Genomic DNA, 15,735 nt, shown 5'->3' on the forward strand with positions numbered 1-15,735 from the left:
CCACTAGCAATGGTATTCCAGTTCTGGAATTCCACTGGTTCTGGAATTCCAGCAGAGATCCCTCGAGGTCATCGAGTACTCCCCGACCCCAGATGCTGCTTGGGAGGGCACGCTGGAGACCAGGCACTGCCTTTTCTTTGCATCATTAATTGTTTAGCAAACTATTCATGAAAGCAAAAAATTATAAAATTCTATGAAAATTATCTTGAGCTCTGACTTAATGTATCCAAATAAATATATGTATTTTTTGCTATATATATATAAAATTCTTAAAAATTAAATCTCAGCTGAAGCTTCAACTAGTTGATTCTTTGCATTTTGACAAGTTGTGATTCAAACATAAGAGACAGCTTCTCGCTTCATACCACTAACCCTGAGACAGCCAAGGTCGCCCCCTTGGTGAGAGCTTCTAGGTGGCTCTTTTAGGCCCATAACTGAGACAAGATGTCCTGCCCCTAGGAAAAGGGGCACTGCCACACTTTGGTGCATCTGCCCTTTTAGAATGTTCCCCAAACGTTAACAGCTGCAGCGGGACCTGCCAAGTGATGCTTTAGCGACACAAAAAGCCTTTCATTACAGTTCTCAATGCTATTTGTGATGTTTGGATTCTTCTGTTGTTACTGTTATTCTCGAAGGTTGCTTCTTGTTTGGAGTACTAGTTAAAACTTGGGAATATCTTCTCCGTAGATCAAAGCTATTTTGTGCACACGCACAGAGGCACAGAGGCACAGAGTATGAGAACACCTGTTTGTATTCAATACAAACCCACATGTTTAATAAGTGACATACAATGTCTTACATTTTAGTGTTATAGCCTTCTGACTTTGTCTTCATCTTGCTTTAAATGTGAAGATTCTCTTTGATCCTATTTCTTAACAAAAAAAGAAATTATTAGGGAGATAAAAAGTTCAGCGTTTTTCAGTGTGTGCTGCAAGGATATTGACTTATTCACTTGGTACCCCTTGGTGACACAAATGAAAAAGGACATCGAGCTAAGTTAGAAGTTAGCAGGGTTTTCCTGCTTTGGCTTCTGTGCAATTTATTAGGACAACAGGGAGGCCTTCATCAAAGTTGTATCTGCGGGCTTACCTCATGTTCTTTTATCTTAACATACCATGTTGGTTTCTAATTGCTTTTTCTGCCCCCCAATCATGTAGGTTAACAGCCAGTCAAAAAGCAAAGATGTTTTAATGCACTTAACGTGATAAACCACATTCCTAGTTTCAAAATATATAGCTTTAATCCAGGGAAAAAACACGTCATTATATAAGCTACCTTCTTTGAACCACAGTTAATACTATAATTAATTTCTTTGATTTTTATCTGTCAATAAATATTATTGAGTTTGATAGCATTTTAGCAATATGCTACATGTTATGCTTCTTTTGAGCCTGATATAAATCAGGGATTTGTCAACAAGGGTCTTGTTAACCAGTGGGAGAAATCAAGTGGACATGTGTGAAAGCACCATTACCAAGCTAGCGTTCGGTATCGTGGTGGAGGCTGTAACACGTTCTTATGCAGCACTGTGGCTCTCACTTCTCCAGCTACTGGGAGTGACGTGACCCAAAGCCTGCAGGGAAGTCCCTCTTGAATTGCCCTCAGCCAAAGACTGCCGTCCCCCCTAGGGTTATGCTCCCCCACTGAGAGCAGCCTGCATCCCATGACTGCTTGATTAGGAAGAAGTACTAGAGACCCCAGGCCCTTGCCTTGAGGCAGGGTAACTCAGAAGAGCCTTTTCAGCTCCAGAGCACCCGGTGGGAACACTTGAACTTTGTCGCAATTACATCACTCCTTCTGCCCAACCCTATCTCCTCTACTCCTCCATAGGGATAGACCCCCAGGGCACTTCCCAATATATTTCCTGCATGCAAATCTGTGTCAGAGTCTGATTTCATTATATCAAATACTGATCCATTTATACAGTATTTATCAAATACTGATATAAGGAAATCAAGAGACCCAGGTCTGGTCTTGCTCCTGCCACCATGGGAAGTCACTTCTCAGCTTCCTTTAAAAGGTGGGACTAGATCTCTAAAGTAATATATCTCTAAAAGTCTGAGATGACTGTCACAGCACATGCTTCATCTTGATTCCTCTTCTAAAAATTATAACTAGTATCAACTGAAAAGAATGTGGAATCAAAACTCAATGACTTGGAATCGGTTTCCTAATTCAATTACTAAATTGTTTGGTAGCACAAAATAGATTTTCCCCTAAATATCCATTTGACAAAAGAAGATGCTATTGTAAATCATCACTATTCTGAGTTTAACGCAATAGCTCTCAGCTCCTTTCTTTTCTCTGCCCAGGTTTACAGAAGCACACGTAGATGCGCTCAGATATCTCCTCTCCATCTGAAACCACATCGGTGACTGTACAGAGGGTTGGGAGAATCCATCTGGAATCAGAAATTTCAGAATCAAACAATACTGTGTTAGTGTTCTTAAATGGTGAATTTTAAAAGGAAAAGAAGACTTTAAAACAATTTAATAAAGATAACATGGAAAGAATCGTAACCAATTTATTAAATGAAATATATCCAACTAATTGTGATATATGACTCCACTACTTAAAGTCTCAAGTCCTTTGTGTCTTGTTTTATCCTCTTGGATTACTTTTTTGATGTAGATCTTGTTAAAGTCATTGCATACTTGCATTACCTCTATCCTTCTAGGTAGGTGCCTTAAGAGAAAAACTCACAGCATCATTTCCTGCCACTAGCTCCAGGGCATTCTTCATCCTACGACAGAGTTTTTTTTTATAAATTCACTTTGTCTCTCTGTTTTCCCCTTCCATTCTCGTTTTACGCATCCTGCTTTTTGGTCCTTCCCTCTGGTATACACTTTGTCCTGCATCTTTTCTATAATCGCATAATTTGTGCCACATTTGACTACTGTTTACTGTGATTGCTTCAACTCCTTTCTGCCTGCTGACGCCATGGCTTGCCTGAGTGCTGCTGAAGTCACTCTTCCAAGTGCCATCTCAGCATGCAGGCTGCCTTCTCCCAGGGGGGTGTAAGGTGTGGTAAGGCGTGGGGAGGTGTTCTGAGGTGAGGTGTGGTACGGTGAGTTATAGTGAGGTGTGGTGAGCTGTGGTGAGGTGTGAGGAGTGTTAGAGATGAGGTGTGGTATGGTGAGTGTGGTGTGATGGGAAGGTGAGGTAAGATGTGGTATGGTGAGGTGTGGTTCTATTTTTTCTAAACTGACTCCATGCACAGAGAGAAGAACTATAACCTCTTCTGGAAAACCTATGACTGTCCCAAAAGGCCTCGCTTTCTGGCAATACTGTCTGGTTGCCAGCTGACTCAGGAAAGCAAACACATTCTCTGTATAATTTGTCTCCCTGACATAGGAAAGCGGCCGGGATCACCTACCATCTGACCTCCAGTCTGTTGCGGCAAACTACCATGTTAGCAGCACTTTGCTTTTCTTCTGCTACTACCCTGGAGGTATGTGCAGACTTTTATCAAAAGCTTTTGGAGGAGACATTTGGAGAAGAAGTTTTTCTACCATATTATCCCTTGAATAAAACTTCTACACGAAAAGAAAGTAAAGAAACACTTGAAAACTTACATCAATCTCTACATATTTCCCCAAGTTTATCTCCCACCCCAAGAAGTCCCCTCATTCACACTTTACCACCTGCTTTACTCATTTTCCACCACCCTTACTCCCAATCCTATCCAATGTTAAATTTGTACGCAAAGAGAACAAAATTAGTTTTCAAGATGGTAGAAGACATATTTAATTTTTTAGAAGATTTTATTTTTTTAAAGGAGTTTTAGGTTCACAGCAAAATTTTGAGGCAAGTACAGAGATTTCCTATATGCCCTCTCTCCCCACACATGCATAGCCTCCTCCAACATCAACATCCCCTACCAGAGGGGTACATTTCTTACAACTGATGAACCTACATTGACACATTATAATCATCCAAAGTCCATAGTTTACATTAGGGTTCCCCTTCTTGGTGCTGTACATTCCATGGGTTTGGACAAATGTATAACGACATATATCCATCGTTATAATATCATACCAAGTATTTTCACTGGCCAAAAACTCCTCTGTGTTCTGTCTGTTCATCCTTTCCCCTCCCCCTCCCTCAGCCCTTGGCAACAAATGATCATTTCACTGTCTCCATAGTTTTGCCTTTTCCAAAACGTCACATAATTGGAATCATACAGAATGTAACTTTCTAAGATTGGCTTCTTTCACTTAGTAATATGCACTTAGGATTCCTCCATGTCTTTTCCTGGTTTGATAGCTCATTTCTTTTTAGCACTGAATAATAGTCTATTGTCTAGATGTACCACAGTTTATTTATCCATTCACCTACTAAAAACATCTTGGTTGCTTCCAAGTCTTGGCAATTAGAAATCAAGCTGCTATAAACATCCATGTTCAGGTTTTTGTGTGGAAATAAATTTTCAACTCCTTTGGGTAAAATACCAAGGAGCTGGATTACCGGATTGTATGGTAAGAGTATGCCAATTTTTGTAAGAAACTGCCAAACTGTCTTTCAAAGTAATTGTACCATTTTGCATTCCCACCAGCAATGTATAAGAGTTTCTGTTGCTCCACATTTTTGCCAGCATTTGGTGTCATCAGTGTTTGGATTGTGGCTGTTCTAATAGGTACGTAGTGGTATCTCACTGTTGTTTTAATTTGCATTACATTCAATTTTTTAATTATGCGTCCTACTAGCTTCTCTATAGATATGTTTTAATTTGCAAAATAAAAATAATAGTTTAAAAGGATGTCTAACATCATCGAATAAAAGGTGATATTTGATGGTTGAACGCCTAACTCAACAGTAGAACAGTAGATATTTATTAAGTGTTTAACCATAAAACATCCATCAAGAACTTTGGCATCTGGATCTTAGGCTTCGTCTTCATTTCAAGGCCTGTCATTGACCTAGGCAGTTTCCCTGTCAATATAGTTGACCTACTCAGCACCCTAGCCTCATAGTGCAGCTAAGAGTATCAAGTGAGTCAAATTTATATTCAAATCTACCTCTACTCCTGTTAGCTGTAGGACCTTAGACAATTGTCTCCCTCATCTAGAGCCTTTAAAGCCTTATGGCTTCAGTGCCTGGGTCAATCCAGTCATAACTCCAGCCCCATCTTCCTTGCCCCTGTAACCAAGCAATCAGCACATCCAATGCAGATTAGCACAACCGTAAATTTATGACCTCCAACCACAGAGAGATCCTTCACAATGCTGTGCAGTCATCTTTGTGTCTTTAAATAGCCACCTCCACCCTAAATGGTGCTTCCAAACTTTTACCACTCTCCTCGTGACCCCTCCCTACAAATCGTCATCAGATGGAAATTCCCTCAATCTCTTGCCCTCCCTCTACCCAACTATAGACTTTATCCACCGCACCTCCCCTCCTTCCATCTCACTTGAGAGGGTGTTCCACCACTTGATTGAAGCTACTTTGGATACCAACCTTTCTTATTTCCTTTGATGCTTTAGTCTTTTCATTTATCCATTCTATGCTGTATCCTCTATCCCTCCCCCTCTATGGCTTTCTTTCCTTAGCCTATTATCATGCTCAAGCTTTTCATCTTTTAGGAGAAAACATGCCTTCTATCTTCTACACAAACATTCCCTCTTTCCCTTCACAGACAACCTTCTTCAAAGATCAGTCTACGAAACCATCACTGCTTCTTTACTACCCTCCCATTCACTACCTTACCCACTTCACTCTGGCTTCCATCTCCACTCAAACAGTGAAGGCTGAAGGCAGAGGTGACATCCATATTACCCAATCCAATATGGAATTCTTAGACTTTGATGTACATGCTGTCTCTGTGTCATTAACCACTGACCATACCTCCTTCTTAAGTCCCCTCTTCTTCCTTGGCACCTGTGACATCACTCTCTCCTGGCTCCCCACCTACCTTTGATGATTTCTTCTTAGTCTTCTCTTTCAAACCCTTTTGAAATTGTTATGTTCTCTAGGGCTCTAGCTTTTGTTTTGTTTTGGTTTGGTTTTTTCGCTTGAGGAAGATTTGCCCTGAGCTGACATCTATGCCATTCTTCCTCTGTTTTGTACGTGGGTCACCGCCACAGCATGGCTGCCAACAAGTGGTGTAGGTCCACACTTGGCAGCTGAACCAGGCCACCAAAGCAGAGCATGCTGAACTTAACCACTAGATCACGGTGCCAGCCCCGACAGGCTCTATCTTTACCCTTCCTCTCTAGTTCATTTACACTTTCCCTTGGTGAGTCCACGCAATCCATTGCTCCAACTTCCACCTATGATCTGATGATTCCCTAAGATATCTGCCAGGAGAGCCCAGACATCCCAGAGCTCTTTGAGTCCTAGGACAGTAACTTCCTTATGGACATTTCCGCTTGATAATCACACAGACATATCAAATTCCACATGTCCTAATTCAAAGTCTTCCTCTTCCTCCCATACCTGCTCCTCCTGGGCTCTTGTCTTGGATGATACCGTGATCCACCCAACCACACAAGCTAGAAATCTGAGTATCATCCCTAGCTTCTTATTCAAATCTTCCCCTTTTATCTTCTACTCTCAATTAGTAAAATCCTATCATGTCTATTTTTTAAATCTCTTGAATCTATCTCTTTCTCCTCAGACCCTCAGCTACTGCTCCATCATCTCCAACATGGACTGGTCTCCCTGACTCCATCTTTGCCTCTTTCCAATCTGTCCTTCATAAGGCTGCCAGCTGCCACCTTTCCTTATTAAGGGAACTTTCTAAATAGCACAGCAATCCTCAGCTTAGAGTCCTTAAGTGAGAGGAATATGGCCATAGGGTACTAAAAATATGTAAATTTATTTTAATTAATCTATTTTTAATCTATAATTTTTATATTAAATTTATAATTTAAAAATATCAGGACAAGTTTGGTAGAGGCACGTGAACCTCCTCTTTATCAGAACCAGGCAAGTTAAGATGGCGTTCAAGATCTTAGTCTTTCATAGTTCTCAGTTGCCACTTTGGTGAAATACGCACTAAATACCTATGAAATTCAATGCTCAAATCAAACAATAAAAAATATGTTTATTTCATTTATACAAAATTTTAAAGGTTTTCTATACAAAAAAAAGGAATCAGTTTGTCAGCACTTAAGACAGTATCCAATTCCCTCTTACTTCTCTGAGATCCAATGTGAGAGCAGCTGGTTTTATATCTGGAATGCCTGGGAAATACTAAGTGAAGGGGGCAGCAGCAGATTTTGTATTGATTTGTTTTTGATTCTTTGTATCTAAGTGGAAATTCTTTTTCATTGTTCCCCCCAATTTTGGGTCTATCGAAAAGAGGAAAATGGAAGCAGAAGGACATAAATCTATGCTTGTACTATATATTTTTTTTTCTTTCTTTTTTAAAAATTAGGGTATTATTGACATACAACATTATATTAATTTTAGATGTGCAACATAATGATTCTATATTTGTATACATTGCAAAATGGTCACCACAATAAGTCTAGCTAACATCCATTGCCACACATAGTTACAAATTTTTTTCTTGTAATGAGAGCTTTTAAGATCTACTTTCCTAGCAACTTTCACATATACAACACAGCATTATTGACTCTATAGTCACCATGCCTGTATCTTCAATGAGTATAGTTTTATAATGCACTTTGACATCTGACGCCACTATTATCGCCTATTTAATTTTTTTTTTTTTAAAGATTGGCACCTGGGCTAACAACTGTTGCCAATCTTTTTTTTTTTTTTCTGCTTTTATCTCCCCAAACTCCCCCCTGTACATAGTTGTATATCTTAGTTGCAGGTCCTCCTAGTTGTGGGATGTGGGACGCCACCTCAATGTGGCCTGACGTACAGTGCCACGTCCGCGCCCAGGATCCGAACCCTGGGCCGCCGCAGCGGAGCGCACGAACTTAACCACTCGGCCACGGAGCCACCCCCTCGCCTATTTAATTTTTAAAAGACCACATTATCTTTAATTTTAACCCTAACCTTTTTTTCTTCTCCTCAAAATCCCCTAGTACCTAGTTGTGTTCCTAGTTGTAGGGCCTCCTGGTTGTGTTATGTGGGATGCCACCTCAGCACGGTTTGAGGAGCCGTGCTAGGTCTGCGCCCAGAATCCAAACCAACAAAACCCTGGGCCGCTGAAACGGAGCATGCCAACTTAACCACTCGGCCATGGGGCCGGACCTAACCCTACACTTGCTTTTCAAAATGGCCATTATTCTTACATGTTTATGCCAAATAATTAAGTCTCACGTCAATATAGAGAAAAGAGATGCAGGGTGAATGAATAATTAGAGTTTCTTTTTATTTCATTTTCCAAAATTAAGACTGAGAAAGTATTTAAAAATTCTTGAATGGCCAACTATAGAGGTTACGACTGACTCTGGAAGCCAAGACTTTCCAGCTTTGAATTCCAGCTCCACTACCTGCAACCTGGGTAAGCTTGAACAGGTTTCTTGACTCCACTGTGCCCTCAACAGTAACATTAGGATAATATTATAACACCTCCTTACAGGCTGGTTGTTAAAACGGAAAGAGTGAATGCATAAAGCTCTTGGACAGGGCCTGGCAGGTAGGAAGCACTTGGTAAATGTCGGCTCACACTAATCCCTCCCTGGACCGTGAGCACCACAAGAACAGGAACTTTTGTTTTGGCCACTACCCTATTGCCAGCATCTGGAAAACAGCAGTAAATATTTATAGTTCAGTTCGCTTAAGTTAAATAAATATTTATGAATACTTTATGACCTGCCTGACAGATACCAGAGATCCAGTGATGAGTAAGAATCAGGCCCTTTCCTAGAGAGGTGAAGACAGACCGGAAGAGAGTGCTTTCTCTCCACTCTTTCCTTCCATGTGCTGTTCCCTGTTCCTGGAACACTCTCTTGCCATTTGTTCACCTAGTTAATCCCTACCATTATTCACATCCTTAGACTCTCAACTCAGACAGCACATCCCCACAGAAAAGCTTTCCTGAGGTCCCGGTGTGGGTGCGGAACCTTCCACACCTCCTATGCAAACCTCTATCACACTCTTAGCAGATAGTAATTTGTCTGTCTCCTTGCACAGACTAGACTGAGCAACCTGGGGTCAGGACGGTGGAGCTCAGCTCTGTGGCCTTAGTGCCCAGCCCAGCGTCTGCTACATAATCTGTGTGCCATATATGGTAAAGAAATTAGTGATGATGAAAAAACCTGGTAATCTTTACAAGACTTTTTGTGAACAGCTGTGCCATAGCTGTAAGAAGCAAACACATGTCCTTCACTGCAAAGCACCCTTTTTAAAGGGCATAATAAGCCAAACTTTATAAAATCTCCTTTTTACCCTTCCAGGTACTAAAATGTTTTGAAAGTTACATAAAAGGAAATAACTAAATTAAATGGTGAGAAATGAAAATAAAATCTCTCTGTTACTCAGGGGCAACCATGTAGCCAGTAACACTGGTCTGAGAGCCTGACGGACGACTGCCAGCCTGGAGTCATTTTTACAACAGCATCAATTTAACTCCTTTATTAAACTCTGGGGGAGAAAAATTAATTCTCCCACTTCAGAAGTACTTTACAGATTATCTTTTCTATGAAATCAGAACATCTTTTAAAACGATAAAGCCATTTGAATGTCTCTGGTTGTTATGGAAAAACAATAGATATTAATCAAAGTAAGCAGGTGGTTTTGGCTAACGTTGAGGGATTAACTGCTATGATAACCCGACTGTGGGTTATGGTTATCTGAGACTCAAGTATGCGGGCTTTCTGTGGACCACGTCACCATGTAAACCTTCTGTTCCTCCAGTATGCAGGAAAGGAAGACTTTAGTAAGAATAGGGAAAAATGGTTCCCATAGAGGGAAAGGTTTTCAAATTCCCTTCCCTGTGGTGATGTTTGATGTGCTCCCCCAAAGGTGTCTCCCACTGCCTCGCCCATCACATGCACAGCCTCATCTCCAAAGAGCCAGCATCCACTTACTTTCTGCCCACCTAGTTGGGAAACCCTGTTAGACCTGCAGCCAGTGAGGCTATTACCATCAGAGGAAAAATGGCCCAGAGAGTCTAACTCTGAGTAGGGCTGTTAGTATTTTCATAGATGAAGTCGTAATCCAAGAAAATGAACTCCTGATTTTCAAAGTTTCAGGCATCAACAAGCAAGCAGTGGGAGGGGTTTTTGGGTTTTGCCCATGGCAGCTGTCTATTCCACCTACTTAGATGGCTGATGCGTTTTAAATCTTAGTTTCTATTTTTTATAAAAATTCTCTTCCTTCTCCCATAAAAATTTGCCTGGGGTTCTGGCCCATAAAAACATTACCATCGCATGTAATGATTTGAGAAAAACCACAGTTATGAAAACCTCAGGGTAATCTTTCATCCAAATACTTCATATTATCTGAAATTATAAAAAAATGAATATGGTTACAACCTCCCACTCCCCAAATCAGAGCAGAGGGGAAAGGATTTTGAATCTAACAGTCATTCCTCAGCTAAAGTCATTCTGGAAAAAACCCAGCACTCAATCAAGTTTAGACAAGACTTTTTTGGTTGTTGTTTAAGGTCGCTGAAATGGTTTCATATTAGTCTCTCTCGCCCCTTTCCAAATTGTTTACAATCACCCCTCCCTCCCCAGGGGTTTTGGAATGAATCATCAACTTTTCTTTCTCAAGTACACTATTAAATTAGGCTACAGCCTGGAACCAAACATTTGTTCTTACAAGCATTTCTTTCATGTCATCAGCTGTAATGGAAACCAGAAATTCAGTAGGCAGCCCTTATCTTCAACTAAGCAGAGGCAGGGACATGCAGACCCACGCTGCTGCTGTCAGGCACCATTTGGACAAATACGAAAATCATTTTTTAAGGGTTGGAGAATTAATGCTAAAATTAGAAAAGGCCAACTTAAATTTACGTGAAAATTCATAATTTAATTCAGAAGCAATGTATGTCATTCATATTGAGTAAGAAGTTAAAAACTTCTTCCTCTGAATCTCAATCTTATGTAAGATGCCTTGAAAGGACATGCACATGGTAAAAGAAACAGCATTTTTTAAATTCCAATTTCAAGAACTCAAAGATACTTTCAGTCCATTTTTAATTTTCAGGAAGCAACAATTGTCGAATATAAAAATAGGGAATTATGATAATGGTTACCATTTAGTGACATATTATCATGAAAATCAGACCTTTACCAAAAGATGTACATGAGATGACAAACGTGAAAGCACCTAGCCCCATTCATAAATGCATTCATCCATTCAACGAAAAGAGCCATCACTATGAACTAGAGATGCAGCAATAAACAAAACACACAAAAACTCCTGTCTTGTGAAGCTTATATTGCAGGGAGGGTGGGTGAGATAGATTATAAACAAAATCAATCAATAAACACATAGAGAAATGCTTAGAGAAAACAGAGCAGGGAAGGGGACTAGAGACTGGTTAGGGTGGAAAAGAAGTTACAGGGTTTTGTTTTGTTTTTAGATTTTTTTTTTTCCTTTTTCTCCCCAAAGCCCGCCGGTACACAGTTGTATATTCTTCGTTGTGGGTCCTTGTAGTTGTGGACTGTGGGACGCTGCCTCAGCGTGGTTTGATGAGCAGTGCCGTGTCTGCGCCCAGGATTTGAACCAACGAAACACTGGGCCGCCGGCAGCAGAGCATGTGAACTTAACCACTCGGCCATGGGGCCAGCCCTAAGAAGTTACAGTTTTAAATAGAAGGGTCAGGGAAGGTGGCATTTGAGTAAGGTCAGAAAGGAGACTTGAAGATGAGAACTCCAGGCAGAGGGAACCACAAGTGCAAAGGCCCTGAGGCAGGAGTACTTGGCACAGTTCAGGGACAACAAAGAGTCCAGTGTGGCCTGTGCAGAGCGAGAAGGTGGGAGGGTGTTAAGAGATGAAGTCATAGAAGTCTGCAAGGAGGGGTGAGCAGATTATGTAAAGCATTGGAGGGCACTGTAAAGACTTTGGCTTTTACTTGGAATGAGGTGGGGAGCCACTGGAAGATGGTGAACACTTAAGTGGCATGATCTGACTTAAGTCTTTAAAACATTATTTGGCTGCTGTGTTGCAAACAGATTTAAGACACGCAAGGACTGAAGCAGCAAGACTAGCTGGTACATACTGGGCACTCCAGAAATACTTGTTGACTGCACATTGCTTTTTCACATTAAGTCCTCTCTTTTTTAATCATTCTGCCTTTTAAAATTTCACTTTATTTATTTCCTTACTCTCCATGTTATTTGGAGTTCTAATCTATTCAAATCTGAAAGCAATACAATTGCATTTCTTTGAAACATTGAATACATTTCAGAATTTTCACCATCAGGTCAAATTCGTCTCTCATTTGACTTCTTTCCCTTTCCTTAATTTGGGCAAAGAGTTAAAAATAGCTTAGTCTCTGTGAGCAGAAACAAGTACAAATCAACAGAAGTAGACAAGAGCTGCCCTAATACTAAGGGCTAACATTTCCGGAGTGTTCCACATGTACTAGGCACAGTGCTGAGTGTTCAACACGAATTAGCTCATTTAGTCTTCACAGTGACCTACTGAAGGGGGAGAGTTATCATTCCCACTTTCACAGGAGGAGAGAAGTTAAATAACCACCGGAGGTCACATAACTGGCAAATGGCCAGGCCTGGATTAGAACCAAGGCCACGGGGCTCAGAACCTGTGCAGGTGACTGCCATATTATATTACTATTAACCCCTGCCATCCACCGGAAGGCCCACGCTAAGAGACTGGGGAGAAAGGGAAGGCCTCAGAAAACTTCAGCTGGAGAGTGATGCTGTGAAGTAACTCTGGTGCACTCCGTTTTATTCCTGTCGATCTGAAGGAACGACGTGTTAACAGAGGGACTGGAATGAAAAGACAAAAAAAAAGAGAGACCAAAGGATAATCTATAGCAGGGTTTGCCCAACACTGCCCACGGACAGAAGGCTGTATTCACTGGCCCGGGTCTCCTGAGCAGCAGCAGTAAGTACACGCTATTGCGGAATGGGACGCCACATTAGGATTTTCTGCAGCGTGAATAAAACACCCTTCTAATTCCCTTTTGCTGGTTAATGAACAAACAGCATTTCTGTTTATAAATCAGCCTTTTGTGAGTTTGGTCTGCTTGAATCACTCCCTGCCCCTCCTCTATTGCTTTCCATCCCTCCACCTCCTAGCTCCCACTTTTTCTCCTCCATCCCCCTTCACTGCCCAGAGCCTTGCGGATCCCGAGGCTGGACTACAGTGACTCTACTACGGTGCCCGCCTGCGCCAAATAGGCAGCTCGCCCTTTACTCACCACGGTTCCAAGTGGTTGTTCAGAGATGTTTACAACATATACAAATTTATTTGGGAGAAAGGTTTTTAAGTTACTTTTGTGCCATGATTTTGATTTATTTAGGCTTCTCCTGTCTCACTGAAGCAGCTTAGTATATTTTGGTACAGAAGTTTGATTTGTTGTTTTGCACTCTTGATCTCTTGCCTCTCGGGAGTGAGTGGTTCTATTTTATTTGCCATCTGAGGCAGGGAAGCTGAGGTGGGGGACGTTCATATTTAATGCAGTTAATGTGGCATGGATTCTAGATTTATCTCTTGCCGTAGCTTGGTGAGAAAACGAATCTGGAGTTTAAATAAACTGGTAACTGACAATATTGGAAACATACTAGTTTTCTCAGCTGCTTCTCTTTCTTTCTGTGAACAGACTCTTTATCAGGTCTTTGCCTCCCATCTAACTCCTTAGGACTGCTTTGTACATTGTTTTTCTTATGTAAACATTTGATATATTTTGTAAATGTTGCATATATTTTATAAATGTGTGTCTCTATATATTGTATAGGTCTATATTTCTTTTATTTAAAAAAAAATCCTGCTAATAGTATACAGTAGTTGTTTGTAGGGAGAAGAATGTGGTGACTAGGGAACAGAGGTGAAAATGAGATTTTATTCCACTGTATACACTATTTTCTACCTTTTGAAATTTGTACAGTGTTTATGAATTATCTATTCATTAATTGACTTAATTGAAGTAAAACTAGTTCAGATTAAACGAAATTAATTCTCTCTTACATAGGGTCAAAAGCATCTTGTTTTCATCTATGAAGAAAACTTTTTTAAAAAAATAGAATAAACTGTTCTGGATAAATATTATTTTAAGAAAATGTTCCTCAAAAATTATTGTTAAAGGGGCCCCCAATAAATATTATGCTATAGTCAAGTAGAAATTATAATAATATATTCTTAAAACATAATTTTAAAGAGATTTTATGGCAATGCTGTGTTTCCTCAGCTTATATGAGTAGCAGCAAAATATAGATATAGTAGCAGATACCGAAAGGCATTTATTACTGAATAAGGACAAAGTATCATACTTAGTGGTGGCAAAACTCTAGAAACATTCCCATTAATGTATAGAAAAATACAAAGATGATGTGATCACCACTATTTTTTTTAACATCTGGGAGGACAAAATAATAAGTACAAATATTGTCAAGGAGAAGTCAAAATTATCATTTTTACATGATGTTATCTACTTGAAAAACATAGAGGAATCCATTAAATCTATTAGAGCTAGTGTTAGGTGGCTAGTTACAAAACGTTCAAAAGTCAAGAGACTAGGTACTGGGACAACTGGATATCCGCATGCAAAAGAATGAAACTGGACCCCTACCTCACGCCATACACAAAAATTAACTGAAAAGGGATCATGGACCTAAAAATAAAAGCCCAAACTACAAAACTCCTAGAAGAAAATGTAGTAAGTTTTTGTGACCTTGAGTTGGGCAATGGTTTCTTAGATTGGATCCCAAAGGACAAGTTAAAAGTTAGATAAATGGGACTCATCAAAATGAAAAACGTTTGTGCTTCAAAGGACAGCATCTAGAAAGTGAAAAGACAACACACAGAATGAGAGAAAATATTTGCCAATTATATATCTGATTTATCTGGTATATCTGATATTCAGAATATGTAAAGAACACTTAGAGCTCAATAATAAAAAGATGAACAGCCCAATTAAAAAATGGGCAAGGGACTTGAAGAGACTTTTCTCCAAAGAAGATATACAAATAATCATAAAGCACATGAAAAGAAGCTTGTTGCGTTTCAACCCCTTTTGGCTGTGATGCAAATTAATCCTTGCACTAAATACCCAGAGTTAGCACAGACCCCACAAGGTAAAGGTCAGGACCCCTCAAGACTGCCCTTGCTTCAGACATCAACTACACTTTGGAGATCTCGGGCTCCCACACTTCTGACCAACTAGCTATAAATTCAGGGGTTTTCATGGCCCTCTTAGGTTCAGTAATTCACTGGAGTGACTCATAGAACTCAGGAAGGCTGCACTTATGATTGCAGTTTTATTATACAGAATACAGATCAGAAACAGCTAATTAAGAGACACAGGGCGTCGGGGGAAGGAGATGTGGGGAGTGACTGTTTGGATTTCTTTTTGGGGAGTGATAAAAATGTTCTAAAGTAGATGGTAGTGATATTTGCACATCCTTGTGAACATACTAAAAACCACTGAAATGTACACGTTAAAAGGATGAGTTTTATAGTATGTGAATTATATGTCAATAAAGCTATCATATAAAAACAAGTCAGTAGGCTCAATAAAAGTATAATGAAAAAGTATCCTGTTTAGCAATAGCAGTATTGTAAATGAACTTAATATGAAACGTGCTAGGTTTATGTGAAGAATCACAAATCCTGACCAAGGCTCATGATCAAAGACCTAAATAAACGGAAAGATCAACTATGTTTCTGAATATTTTAATA

General features: G+C 40.0%; 1 protein-coding gene across 1 annotated transcript in view; it reads left to right on the forward strand.

Moving 5' to 3' along the window:
- Positions 1-12,767: 12,767 nt before the first annotated feature.
- Positions 12,768-15,735, forward strand: part of WDFY2 (WD repeat and FYVE domain containing 2) — a 211,019-nt gene continuing 208,051 nt past the window's right edge. The window contains exon 1 of the mRNA XM_046664042.1: positions 12,768-12,942. The gene's annotated coding sequence lies outside the window, so the exon portion shown is untranslated. The remainder of the gene's footprint in view (positions 12,943-15,735) is intronic.

The sequence above is a fragment of the Equus quagga genome, chromosome 6, assembly GCF_021613505.1.
Source record: "Equus quagga isolate Etosha38 chromosome 6, UCLA_HA_Equagga_1.0, whole genome shotgun sequence".
Classification (NCBI taxonomy): Eukaryota; Metazoa; Chordata; class Mammalia; order Perissodactyla; family Equidae; genus Equus; species Equus quagga.